Source organism: Alligator mississippiensis, chromosome 12, assembly GCF_030867095.1.
Source record: "Alligator mississippiensis isolate rAllMis1 chromosome 12, rAllMis1, whole genome shotgun sequence".
Lineage (NCBI taxonomy): Eukaryota > Metazoa > Chordata > Crocodylia > Alligatoridae > Alligator > Alligator mississippiensis.
This window is the reverse complement of record NC_081835.1, coordinates 42,063,898-42,076,993: the sequence shown is the minus strand read 5'-3', so window position 1 is coordinate 42,076,993 and position 13,096 is coordinate 42,063,898. Positions and strand designations below refer to the sequence as shown.

At 53.9% G+C, this 13,096-nt stretch overlaps 1 protein-coding gene across 1 annotated transcript in view; it reads left to right on the top strand.

Moving 5' to 3' along the window:
- Positions 1-1,896: 1,896 nt before the first annotated feature.
- The window catches only part of CAMKV (CaM kinase like vesicle associated), an 84,555-nt gene continuing 73,355 nt past the window's right edge, over positions 1,897-13,096 (top strand). The window contains exon 1 of the mRNA XM_014597969.3: positions 1,897-2,138. The gene's annotated coding sequence lies outside the window, so the exon portion shown is untranslated. The remainder of the gene's footprint in view (positions 2,139-13,096) is intronic.

Below are 13,096 nucleotides of genomic sequence, written 5' to 3'. Positions count from 1 at the left end.
AGGACACCAGGAATACCCTTGTCTCCCCAGCATTTACCTATGGTATGTTGTAGGTGTTTCTGGGTTTGTACCTTGTAGTTATGTGTGAGGGTTTGAAGAGGCACTTTAAAGGATTTATTTGGGAAATAGTTGCCTTCAAATGCAGAGAACTCAACTCAGTAGCCCAGGAGACCCATCTGAGTCTTATGTTCCTGCGGGGGGAGGGGAGTGGCAGAGCCAAGAATCTCCTGGATCCCTGACCACTGCCCCCACCCTTATCTCCATTCTGTCACTTTGTTTTGCTCACCCTTGTATTCATTCCTAGCCCCCTGCAGCTTTCTCTTCAAAAAATAGCATCAAGATGATCAATGAGCTCTGAGGCCCAGCAGACTCACTCTTCATGGTGGATGGGAAGAAGGAAAACTTGACATGACTGAAGGCAAAAGAAACTTCTTGCCTGTTCTCGCTTCTCACTTGTCCCTTTCCTACTGTTTGAATTGCACTCTTGGGCAGAGGGAGCAGTAATTTCCATCCCTCCCAATCTTCTGGTTTTCAGGCTTCTGCAAGTAGAAAGCTAGAGCCCAGAAGGATTTCCTCTGAAGGGAAGATGTCAAGCTAGCTACATCTCATTTTTAAAAATCTCCCAGTCTCTTCTGATGACAACTGCTGGTGGGGAAGAACATTTCCTCTGCAGGGCTGGGTTTGGTTTTGTAGGGTTTTTTTTGGGTTCTCTGGGTTTATGTTGTCTGAGAAGTTAGGACTGGTAATATAGGCTCTGCTAAATAAAACAGGCCCTTTCCCAAAAAGACTAGGTGTTTGAATATAGGAGCCAGAATAATGGGTCACAGTAGTTGGGTAGCTTCTCTGGGCAGACTGAGGGTGAGCAGACAGCCAGTTGTCACTGGATCCACATCTGTGGGTTGACAGGTAGTAAAAGCTTTGTCTTCGATGCCCCACAGAACCCTACCCCCTGGGTGCCATTGTGTGTGCCCACTAGCCCACACTATTTCATATCTCATGATAAAAATGTGAGCTGGTTTGCTGCCCAGAAACTGCCATATGGAGCTAGATCCCTCCTCCCCACCCCATAAGTAATATATTGCTTTAAAGAGACCTTGCTGTGGGTATTTAATGTGCTGCAGAGAAGAAAGTCTGTTATTCAGGGAAGCTTATTCCTTTGATAGGCATCCGTTTTGGTGAACTCCAGCAGGTCAGGAGTAGTTTTTTCTCACTTAAGGTACCAGGGACAAGGCAGCTGTGATCCAGATTGGAATTTCTGCCCTGCTAAAGTACATCTAGAAAAGAGTCTTAATACAATTCATTGCAGACCTTAGTATCAGGATAGGAAGGTCCGAGGCACGACTGAGCAGTCAGAGTTTGGAACTGCCAAATTGTAATCCCAGCTCTGACCCAGAGGCCTTCACCGCCTCTTCCCTCCTGGACCAGCCCCGCCTAGCCCCGAGGGACCTCGTGGGAGATCACTCGGACCCCTGAGGTACAAGAAACGGCAGCTACCAGGGGCCAGGGTACCCCTGCCCTCCACGGACCTCCCCCGTGCCTAGTGCCAGGACTGTAGCTCGTGGCACACGTGACACCGGCGGGCTGCCACACGAGTCACGACGAGGAGTGTCACTTGTGCGGGTCCCACGGCTCGCTTCGCCCCAGGCACCTCCACACAGCACACGGCCGTCCCCGGAGGGCGGCAGCTGCCCCGCGGGGAGGGCGCTGGGCATGTCAAGCCGACTTGGGCCCTTCCTCCTGCCGGAGGCGGCCCGGCTCAGCTCACCTCAGCACAGCACCCCCAGGGGCCGCGCGGGGCCGGGGCTGAGCCCGGGGGCGGGGGGCGGGGCCCAAAGTTTGCAGGGACGTCAGCGGCGGTCCCGCCCAGGGGCGGTGCTCACGGCTCGGTCCCGGGAACTTTCCCCGCCGGAGCCGGAGCGCGAGTGCGAGAGCGGTGCTGGAGGCGCGAGGCAGCGCGCGCGCTCTCGGCTCCGCCTGCCCCCGCTAGCCGCTGCCCAGCCCGGCCAGGCCCGGCCCAGCGGGTGGGCGCAGGAGCCCGTCGCCCCGGAAAGAAGGGGACGGGCCGCAGGCGCCAGCAGCAGCAGAAGGGGGAGCCCTCCCGTCCGCGCACCCCTCCCGCGGCCGGAGCTCGCTCGCAGGTGAGCCGGGGCGGCGGGGCGCGTCCGCTCGCTGCAGTGGAGCGGGGCCGGGCTCGGCGGGCATCCGCGCGGGCTCCTCCGCCCTGCTGCGGCTCTGGCTCCGGCTCCGGCTCCGGCTCCCCGGGCGCGCGGCGCCGCCGCCCGCTCTGCCCCGCACGCGGAGTCCGGCAGGTGCTGCCGCCGCCGCTGCCTCGTGGGGGAAGCGGCTCCGGGCGGCGCGGTCGTGGGAGCGTGCGCGATGCGGGTCCCGCGCCGGGAAAGTTGCGCGGCAGGAGGCGCGGGCACCTCGCCAGGCCCCGCCGCCGTCACCCCCCGCCGCGCCGCGCCGCGCCGCGCCGCCCCCGGGCCACCGGGGCTGGCAGCGGCTCGAGGCGAGCGGCCCGCAGCGCCCGGGCGGCCCGGGCCGGTGCAGCAGGTGCCCGGCGGCAGGGCGGGCGGCGGCACGTGGGGCAGCGCCAGGAGGGGGCAGCCCCCCCCCGCGGGACTGCGGGCCCCCTGCGCGGCGCCCCCCCGCGAGCCGCGGCGCCGATTGCCATGACAACGGGGCTGTCGCAAAGGCCGGGCCGGGCCGGGCCGTGGGGGCGCGCTGCCCGCGGGGGGGGGCAAGGCCCTGCGGCCTCGGGCGCTGGGGGGCGGGGGCTGGGCTGGGCAGCGCGTGTGGAGCCGCTGCCTCCCCCGGCACGTGCCTGGCTGCGGCGCACGTGGGCGTGTTTGGCCGGACCTCCCCTCCCCTCCCCTCCCCTCCCCTCCCGCCCATAAGCCGCTGCTCCCTCCACCCCCGCGCGCGGCCCCTTCCCGGGGGCAGCTCGACCCCTAAGCGCCGGCCCGGCCCAGACCTCGCGGCGGGGCGGGGAGCTTGGCTTCCCCCCTCCCCGGCGGGAGCCCTCGATGCCCCAGCCGCTCCCTCCTGGCGGGAAGCCGGCTCCCGGCCCGCCGCCCGCGCGCGTCCTCCCCGCAGCTCCCCTGTGCCTTCCCGCCCGCGCTCCCTGTGCCCATCTCCCGCCGTCCTGGGCTCGGTCCTGTCCTTTAGAAGGCTGCCCTGACTCGAAGCCAAGTTGTCCCAGAAAAGACCCCGTCCCCCTCTGCTTTTTTGAGCCCCAGCGTTAGCACAGGGGATCCGGTATTGGGGCAGAGCCCGCTTCTCTTCATGCTGGTCCTCTTGCTGCCTGGCAGAGGGAGGGCGGTTGAGCAGAGCGCTGAGGTCTGCGATGGGGTGTCGGGAGTCTTCCCCTGAGACGGGAGCTGCAGCAGGGAAAGAAACGGGTTGTGAGGAAAACCTCTTGGATGAATTCTGGCCCCTGGTGCTGCAGCTGGGCCCAGGGCCATGGCCTGTACCCCCCTCTTGTGCCGCGTGCCTTGGACTGAGGAGACAGCCTAGGCAGGCTGGGCCCTGGCGGGTCTGTACTGGGTCACTTCAGAGCTGCTGGTGCCTACTGCTAAACCCACGGCCATGGTAGCATGTGTCTGGACTTCGCTTTCTGCCTTCTGGGAGGGAAGGTAGCGGTTGGGAGAGGGGCATGTCAATTCGCTTGTCTCCCTCAAGCATTGTGATCATTCAGAAGCATGAGCGGACCGTGAGGAGGGATCAGTGTTAGGGCTGAGGTTGTCCTTGTGAGAAACCCCCCTTCCCAGGAGCTCCTGGAGCACACCTGTGGGTGATGCCTTGCTCTCTTGAGTTGCAGGGTGTGTGGATCACAGATATTGGAGGCTTCAAAAGCCTCTCTGACCATCTCCCTGGAGCCAGGGCAGACCTCTTGCTTGTCACTGGCCTTGTCCCAGCTCAGGACAGCTGCAAGGCTGCAGACTGTAGGACCCAGGTAGCCTGGGTTTGAAGTGTAAGAGCAGGAGGCAGACTCCCCCACCTTGCCTCAGGAGCAGAAATGCTGTCAGATGAGATCAGCTGGTTGAGCCATGTAGTCTGTATACTGCAGCCAATGGCTGATCCTGCAGAAGAAAGCATCTCTTGCTTCCTTATAAACAACTTATGATGCATGTAGCTGTCTGTGCAGTGTTGTCTATTATATGTATGGACCAATGGCAGGATCAATTGATGCCTTGAAGCACAAGATCTTTCTTATAATAGGAAATGCTAGGCGTGATCCTAAAATGTATTCAGCCCTTTCATTCCATCTAATGCGTCTGACTCATGGATATGCTGTGGCAACAAGTTCCACAAGCTACTTATAATCTACATAGACTCTCTCTGATCTCTTGCCACAGAAGTGCTCTGTAATGACAGCAAGTGGCACCCCCTTCTGTTCTCTTGCTGTGGAGTACTTCTGTTCTACCATAGGGTAGCATGGAACAGATTTGCTTTCTCTTGGCTCTTTGGGCTTACAGTCAAGCACCTGCAAATGCAGTGATACCAGTGACTTACCCCCTGTGCTGTGCTCCTTTCCTGTGGCCAGGCAGCTGGACATCCTGACACATTGCTATTAGCCTCTCCTTTGAGCAGTGAATATATACAGGATGGTAAGCTCCTGCTGGTTTTGAAGTGAGAACAATGTCCTGATTGATAGAACAGTATTTTTCTCCCCTATCAATTCTTTTAATACAGCCCAGCATCCAATTTTCCCCCTTTCTACTGCTGTGATTGATGTTGAGACTATTAGAGCCTATATAGAATTTTTCTCTATGATCTGCAGACATCTCTCTTGGTCTGTTCTCTTTCGATTTTGCAAGTCAAGCAGGGCTGGTCCTGGTTGATACTGGCATGGGAGATCTGTGACAAAGGCAGGTGTTGAAAAGAGTGGCAAAGACGGTTGTTCCACACTTGAGCTCTCCCCCCCTGTTCTGTCAGTGCCCTTCAAGTCCTAGATGCCCCCCCACCTCCCCACACATGCTTCTTGTGATGCCCCTCAGCACTGATGCAGAGCATGCTATTCCAGTCGGTTGCAACTTGTACCACCCTGAACAATGCCTCCTTGGCTGTTTATACCTTCTAGATTTCATAGGCTGTCACCACATTTCCCCATTAGCAGTCTGCCTGAGCTATAAATATTTAAGTCCAGCTTGGGCCCCAGTTCCATTCTCATTGCTCTCTTCCCTCCCCCCCCCCCCCCTCCCCTCCAGCAAGGGGGTGCCAGAACCTAATGTGACATCTCGGATTAGGTTACCCAAGAGTGGCATGGGGGTCAGGGGGACCTTGCCTCTTGGGTATGTGATGTGATTGCTTCTGAGGGAGCACAATCGCCCAGAGTGCTGTTATGATTTTCTTTTACATCCAGATCATGTTGTTGGAAATGGCAGTCGTGCTATAGAAAGATCTAGGCAGACGCAGCCTCTCATTAACTCTAAAAGTCAGGAACAGACTGAGACGGTGCTCATAAAGAAAGCTGGGAATGGGGCAGTGGTTTAGGTCTCACAGATCCAGGCTGTGTGCACAAGCTGAACACAGGCAAGGGCTAAGCAACTAACATATAGCTGCAATATAGCAGGGAGGATGCTTACCTTGAACCAGACTCTGTGTTGTGCAGATTCATCTTCTGCTGCTACCCTTGCCCTGCTTCCCTAGCTATTGTTTTCTACCTACTGTTGAGTCTTGTCTTAAATGCTAAGCAGTTGGGGCAGGGGTAGGGGCTGCCCAGGTATGTGAGCAGTGTCCAACACCACCTCCTCCCCGTCCTCCAGTCTGTCACTTTGCAGTGCTTCTGTAATGGGCAGAATGCTGTCAAGCCCTCAAGTCACCTACTCCCCTCCTAGCACCGGATAGTCCACAGCATTGCTTGGGCTGACCTTCTTGGCACAGAAGGCCTGTGGTCAGAGTCCTGTCACCTCCCCCAGCATTGGCTGCACATGCATGCCCTGGCTGCTGTTTGTCTCCTTTGAATTCTCTCGGTCTCCCCTGCCATTTTGCAACACCTCTTTACTTGGTCTCCACTGCACACTTGATTACATGTGTAGCTTGCATCCTCTTGCTGATCACTAATGAGAACATGCACAAAGATGGCCTCTGCACAGTCCCTTCTCCACAACTCAAAGCAAGGGTGCTAATCATTGCTCCTGGACTATATGCAGGGCTGGCTGTGATGAGTGAGCAGGGGACATAGGATCTCTCCTAGGAGGTGCAGGGTCACTCAGCACACATGAGATCAGGCTTAACCCTACCAAAAGGAACTAATTTTATGAGTGAGGTTTACTAGCTGAGTACTTTCAAATGCTACAATAAAATCCTTATATATCGCCCTGCCCTGGCTTCCCTGAGTGGCTCATTCTTTAATTATAAAATAAAAGCTGTCAAGCTTCCCTAGCAAGCCTCACTCCTTTATAAGACCCTGTGCTGCTGATTGTTAGGGTTGCATTCTGCTTTAACTGTCCAGAGGGTCTTTTCTTTTTCTTCCCTTCTTGTTGGCTGAGACATGGGCAGATAGATATGGTGCACAGTGTTAGCATTTGCCTCTGAAGTATGGCAAGTATGTTGACCCCTCTCTGCCTCTACTAAAACTACCATTGGTGGCAGAATGAGTTTGCTTGCTAGTTCTTTCCATCCCCTTGGGAATGAGCGTGATAATGTAGCTATTTGCTCAGTAGCTAAGGGGTGTGTGGCTCCGTTTGGTGACCTGGACTGAAATCCTGTGACAAGGCCCCTGGTGGGACAGACTGGAAATTCTGTGCCCATGTCTGGTAAAAACTGAAAACTGGATGTTAGTTTTATTTTCACAGGCTCATAAGAAAGTAGGGCTGGAAGGCTTCTCATGAGGTCATCTAGCAGGATCATCTCTAACTAAAGCATCCCAGCCGAGTGTCTGTCTAAAATACTCTTGAAAATGTCCAGGGATGGAGATTCCACAACTTTTCTAGGTGTAGCCTGTTCCAATGCATGAGAACCCTCATAGTCAGAAAGTTCTTCCTAATCTCCCAACCTAAATTTCCTCTGATGCAGTTTGAGGCCATTACTCCATGTCCTGCCTTCTACAGCCACAGAGAAAAGTCAGTCTCTATTTTCTCTATAATCTCCCTTCAGGTACTTGAAGACTGTTAGAAAGTGGCCCCTCGGTCCTTTTGCTTTAATTTTGACAACAAATGCAGCTACGAAATAGCCCCAGTTTCGCTGCTTTTCTGTGTGGTTCATGTGGCCCCCAACTTTTCACAGTCGTGCAGTGTTTTTGTACTGATAGTGCAGTGTTTTTGTACTGACAGCATACAGCTGCAACAGCAATGTTTTAGGTGGGCATCTCTCAAGGTTGACAAGTCATTTGGGTGCCTGACTCCCAGGGAGGCAGGAAAGGTGGCATGGGATCCTTGGCTAATCCACTAGTAGGGTCATCAGTTGCAAGGGGCCGCAACAGCTAGTTAAAAACAATGTTAACACATTTATTTTAGAGTTAGTATTTGATAAGCTGAAAAGACTTGTGCACACAGCTCAGAGCTGTTGTTTCAGGTTGTCTGCAGACTTAGGCAGCTGGTACTATACTGAATCATATTTTCCTTTGTAACTGAAGGAAGGAGCAGCTTTTGCAGTGAGAAAAATCTGCTTTGGAGCACAGTTCATTTTTGGAAAGGATGGATTCTGGAGCAAATTCTATGGTCTTGTGATATACTAGGCCCAGAAAGTTGGGCTCAGATTTTCCAAGGGCTCCTTTATTTTCTTTGCCAGCAGCAGAGAGTTGAAAGGAATTCAGAGTAGACAGGACTGAAAACTATATGTTGGTGTTGCCAACCCTTATAACTTGTATGCGCCTCATGTTACTTGCTGTTTTCCTTAAAGCTTTGGTTCCCAGAATCAAGGGCTTTCATTTATAAAGAGTAAATGGTCGTATAGAACTCTGAAAATGTAACTCCTCTCAGAACCCCCAACTGCTGCTTGTCCCCCATCACCCAGTGCCACTGATTCCTATTGCCACCAGGAATTTGGTGGGAGCAAAGGCAGAAACTGAAGTTGATGACCTGCATTAACCCTCTCACTGCTGACTGCATGGACACTTGCTGCCACAGCAGTGGCATCTCCCAAGTTGGGGGAGGCATGGGGTTGATGAGGGGAGTGGGACCACTGGGACATGACCCCCAGAGGTCCTGAACTACCCCACCAGCTATAAGCAGCTCTTGTCCCTGCTCCCTGCAGCCAGAGCCTCAAGCCAGTCTGGAACCCTGCCCCTCCCCAAGTGCTGCCAATTCCTATCACTGGTGGCAAAGTACAGCGGTGGATTTGGCAGCACAGTACAGCAATATCCCTTTAAAGTCTGTTCTGGCACCCCATTTGAGTTGGTGCCTGAGGCATGTGCCCTCATTGCCCACTCTGAATTACACTACTGTGTTATCCAATGTAGCCCTTCCTCGAATCAGCAGGGCAGCAAGTCTTTGCCCACCATCCCCTGGGCTTCTACAGATCGTGCAAGTCAGAGGACTGTCCCCTTCATGTGTTGTGGTTCCACTCAGCAGTGGTTCCTTGTGACTGCTGCTCTCAAGCTAGCTCTTTTGTGCCATGAGTTCCTGAGAAGGGTGTGGTAGGGCTTATTTGGGAAAGAAAGGGAAGATTGCGAGGGGAGATGTGAGATGGTATAAGTGGGTCTTCCCAGAACCCTCGACTCACTTCTAGTGGTCATGGCGAAGGAGCTGGGTCCCAGGAGAAGGGACGTTATTTTCTACTGATCAGCAGCTTATGAGCAAGCATTGGCAAACAGTTCCTTTAGTCCTTGCCCTCTCTGTGGTGTGCCTGGTTCTTCCCTTGTGCCTGGTGTGGGGCTCAGCAGAGAGAAACTAAACCTAGTCTGGAGCTGACAGCTTCCAACCTATCTGGATTGTAAAGCTCCTGCTGGGTGCTCCACAGCTCAGCTTGCTGAGCGAACCCTCCTGCCCTCCCATGTCTGCACATTCCTAGACCCCTTATGCCAATACAGACAACAGCCTTCTGTGCATCTTCTCCTAGAGGCAATGAGCCCCAAGTGGGCCAGTGGAAGGTTAACAGCCAGCTATAGCTGCTCACCAGCAGAACTACTTCTTTAGCTCAGGGGTCCCTAGGTTGAAAACCACATGTGGAAAGGGGACTGTATTCCAGCCATGAGGAGCAATCACTGGGAGTCTACTACTTCAGCCAGAGAAGAGCATGAGACTGGTGCTATAGTGAAGCCTGGAAAGAACAGTGCCCCTAGTGCAAGTCCCTAGCTCTCCATGTCTGGGCCCCCCACAGCACTGGCCTCTGAGAGTAGATGGTTTCCTGCGTCTGGTGCATGGCCCCTGTGACTAAAGGGAGGATGCAGGCACAGTGCACCAGACTCCTTTGGAACTGGGTCGTTGCTGTGCTCCCCAAGCTGGGGTGTGAGGCTAAGTTGCTAATTCTGGCTTCTGTGCCTTTATTACACCCATAAACTAGCAGAGCGTTTCATTATACTTGCGACTGGCAGCAGTGCTTTCAAATGCTGGTGTGCAACGACACTAGAGGGATCCATAATAGTACACTGGCTCTCTCACACTGCATCACATGGCCACCCCAGCATGTGGACTGCTTTGCCCAAGCTACTGGGCTGCCTGCCTCAGTTCCATGCACCCTTTCCAGTTCCAATGAGGTAGACCCAAGAGACTTTGAGAACAGAGGGAGGGAAGCGATCATCCCACCATTGCAAGGAGCTGGCATCTGGCCTGATAGATGCTTCTGTGTGACATAAGTGCCTACATGCAAAACACTTCTTGCTTTTTCCTGGCAGCTTCATTGCAAGCAATAGAAACTCCATGTCATCACACATCCCTGAGACCCTGGCTATGGAGTAACAATCAATGGTTGATGTTCATAGGCCACCAGAATTCAGTGGGTGGTGAAAAAACAGGATGGAGCTGCCTTGTCCCGTACAGAGCAGGGTGTGTTGCAGGGCTGCAAACTCTGCCCATCTGACTTGACAAGGGGGGTGGGAAGAATCAAGGCTTTGCCTTAGGACAGGCGGAAGGAGGGATAGGGGAGCCAGAAACAGCACAGGTCCTAAGCCTGTTTCCCAGTGAGAGGCCTATAGAGCTGAGCCATCAGCCTAAGCCTGAGTCTTGTGCACTGCACAGAGCAGGGACAGGCAGGGAAGAACACATCATTGCCTGGATCCCAGGAGGCTGAGGCCTGTCCCATCCCTCCTGAACCTCCGTGTAAGCTGCAGCCTCCTGCTAGCTCTGTTCCTGGTGCTTCTCATCTCTTCCCTTCCTAGTTATGCACCTGCAGCTCCCCTTCACCCATCAGAACCCCTATTGTCCCTGTATTTCTTTCATACATTGTTCTTATCCCTGTTACCCATTTGAGACCTGGACCCTGGGATAGAGGAATCCCTCAGGTTGTTGAGGGGCTTATTGCACAGTTGGTGCTAATTGATCACTGACTGAGCCAAGCAAAAGGCAGAGACAATGGAAGGTCCTCACACAGGGCCCTCCTGTTCTTTAACCTTATCCCACATCTACCTCCCTTGCCCAGCCCTAACTGAATCTGCAGCAAACCCCACCTCAGGCCATATAACCATAACACTGTTGTGTCTGAGGGGTGTCCCCTGCCCCAAGAAGAAGGCAGAGTGGATCTACCCAGAGTCAGTGGTATCTTTCAGCTTTCCTCCTGCCCCACTCTCAGCCTGCCTGCTGGCCCCCCACCGGTCAGTGAGATCGGCTGCGGGGGACCCATCCCCAGTTGCTGACTGGTCACTGGAGGGGTATGTGCTGCCCCTGAATAAGGTGGCACTAGTTACCCATACAGTGGTATAGCTGACTCAGTTTTGCACAGTCTCAGTCCAGGTAGCAGCAGCAAGGTCAGGAAGGGCAAGGGGTAAGGGAGGTGTCTAAAATGCAGCTGAGATGACACCGAGTTGTCTGAGGGGAGGAAATTCAGTCCCTACTGCTAGGCCATATCTCCAACTGCTATGAATTGGCGTCAATAGGTCAGATCCTAGGTGGGCTGTTTCCAGAGCCTTGGAGACTGCAGAGGCGCCTGGGATGGAGGGTGCCAGGGCCAAGCATGGCATTCTGCATCTCTGGAGTTCTTCTCAGAGCTATGTGCATGTCTCCCTCTTGCTCTGAAATACAGTGTCTCTGAAAGCACACCCCCCGCCCCCCCAAACATACCCCCTGGCCTTTCTTTTGCCTTGTAGCATTAATAATGATACTTAACATGTTTCATCTTCAGAGCCCATTACAAACAGCAGCTAATTAATCCTCCTACTGTCCTGTGACTCACTGTTACCCCACTTGCATTGCAGGTTCCTTGGCAAAGTGCTGTCCCCTTCTTTGCATCTGGTCTCCCCAGCTGCCCCCTCCCAGGCATTGTGCTTGGCTGTCACTTCCTGCTAAATCCCATATTGTCACTTGCTGCCAGTGGTTCTAACCCTGGGCCCTTTGCGTCATTTCCCTGTCCTTGCTGGAAGCTGCGACGCCTCCTACCTTAGTATCTTCTCTCAAGGAGTCAGGAGTGGGAGGAGAAGGTATGTGTCTGTCACAGTGTTTCCTGACTTACTTAAAAGGCCATGAAAGGGAAAGCTCCCTACAGCATGTGTGGATCATTAGGAGCATCACTGCAAGGCCTCCTCTACATCAGCTCAAAAGAAGTCTCTGCTAGTCAGCAGCAATCTAGGCAGTCATATACTGCAAGAGACCCTTACCTCATCCACACTATGCATCTCTTGTATTTAGCCATAGGGACACCTCCCCATTGTTTGTGGCACTCACTTTTCCCACCACCCATGCCAATGGACAAGATCCCTTGAAGAGGGACTTTCTGGAAGCATTAGAGGATTGCCTTGGTGTCATGGCAGCATTCCACCCATTCTGTGCACCAGATGGCTGCTGTCTACCACTGAGACCGTGGGGCTCCAGAATGTAATATGGTTTATTAGATGCTAGTATACCTGAAATCTGCTTGCAATGTATTCTACTACCTTGCTGGGATTATGGCTGCATTGGGACCTCTCCAAAGAAACTGCATTAGTCTCCCATTACTGAGTGGGAGCTGCTGCTGCTGCTTTGTCAGTAAGCAGTATAGTATAGCGAATATAACTTAGCTAGTCACAAATAAGTGAGCAGTGATGAGCTGGTGCTAAATAGCTGTTAGATCTATGCTCCAACCCTTGGAGCGACAAAGTAGCAAAGATCAGGGCATGTTTCCCTTTGTCAAAATTGGCAGTATCAGTTAGACCATGTCAGCAAGAAGCCTAGAACTGGACCCAGAACTCCGGCTGTGGGCTCGCTGTAAGGATGAACAATGGATTCTGCAGCTGTGGGAGTCCATCTCTTGCAGCAGAGCTGGGCCTGGAAGCCCAGCTCTCATTGAGACTGCTTCTATCTTTAATGGCTCCAGAGGATAGCCTGGAAATGTGCCCTGAGTGTAATCAGCACAGTGCTATCAACCGCCCACCATGCAAAGCCCGCAACTGTTGCTGCAAGGAGCAAGCCATACTGTGCGGCTAGGCAGGGTGCTGAATCTGAAAGCTATTGAAGATGCATTCTAAGTCCAGCAAGTTGCTGACCATTAAATATGGCCCTTCCCCTCCTCACCAGCTGCCACAGCCTAGTTCATCCAGCCAGGCAGCTGTGGGACACCCTGGCCTTTGTCTACATTGCCGCTTCCCCATAGATGCGAGGGAGAAGAGGAGCTGAGTGGGGAAGTCAGGGACTTCCTGTGCAGCCAGCACCAGTCATTGGAGGAATGAAAGTCACATCATAAGGGGAGAGGTGAACTTATGTTGCTATCCAACTGATACTAGCATCATCCTGACACTGGGGCAGCCAGGCTGCCTTGCCAGCTATTGCCTCTTCCACCCTACCGCCTTCTGTACCAGCTACTTCCCTCCTGCCCCTGCTGTACCACCCTGCCCCTGATTTTTAGGACAGTGCTTTTTGGGGGGTGAATGGCAGATTATTTGGGACATCTGTGCATATGTCTGATTTCCTTCCATACCCTCGGCATTCTCTCTGACTTCCCTACTCCTGGGATGCATCTCTTAGGGAGCCCAGTGGCCTGACAGGCCTAGTGCTATGACAGAGGGTGGCATGAGAGGCAGCAGCGT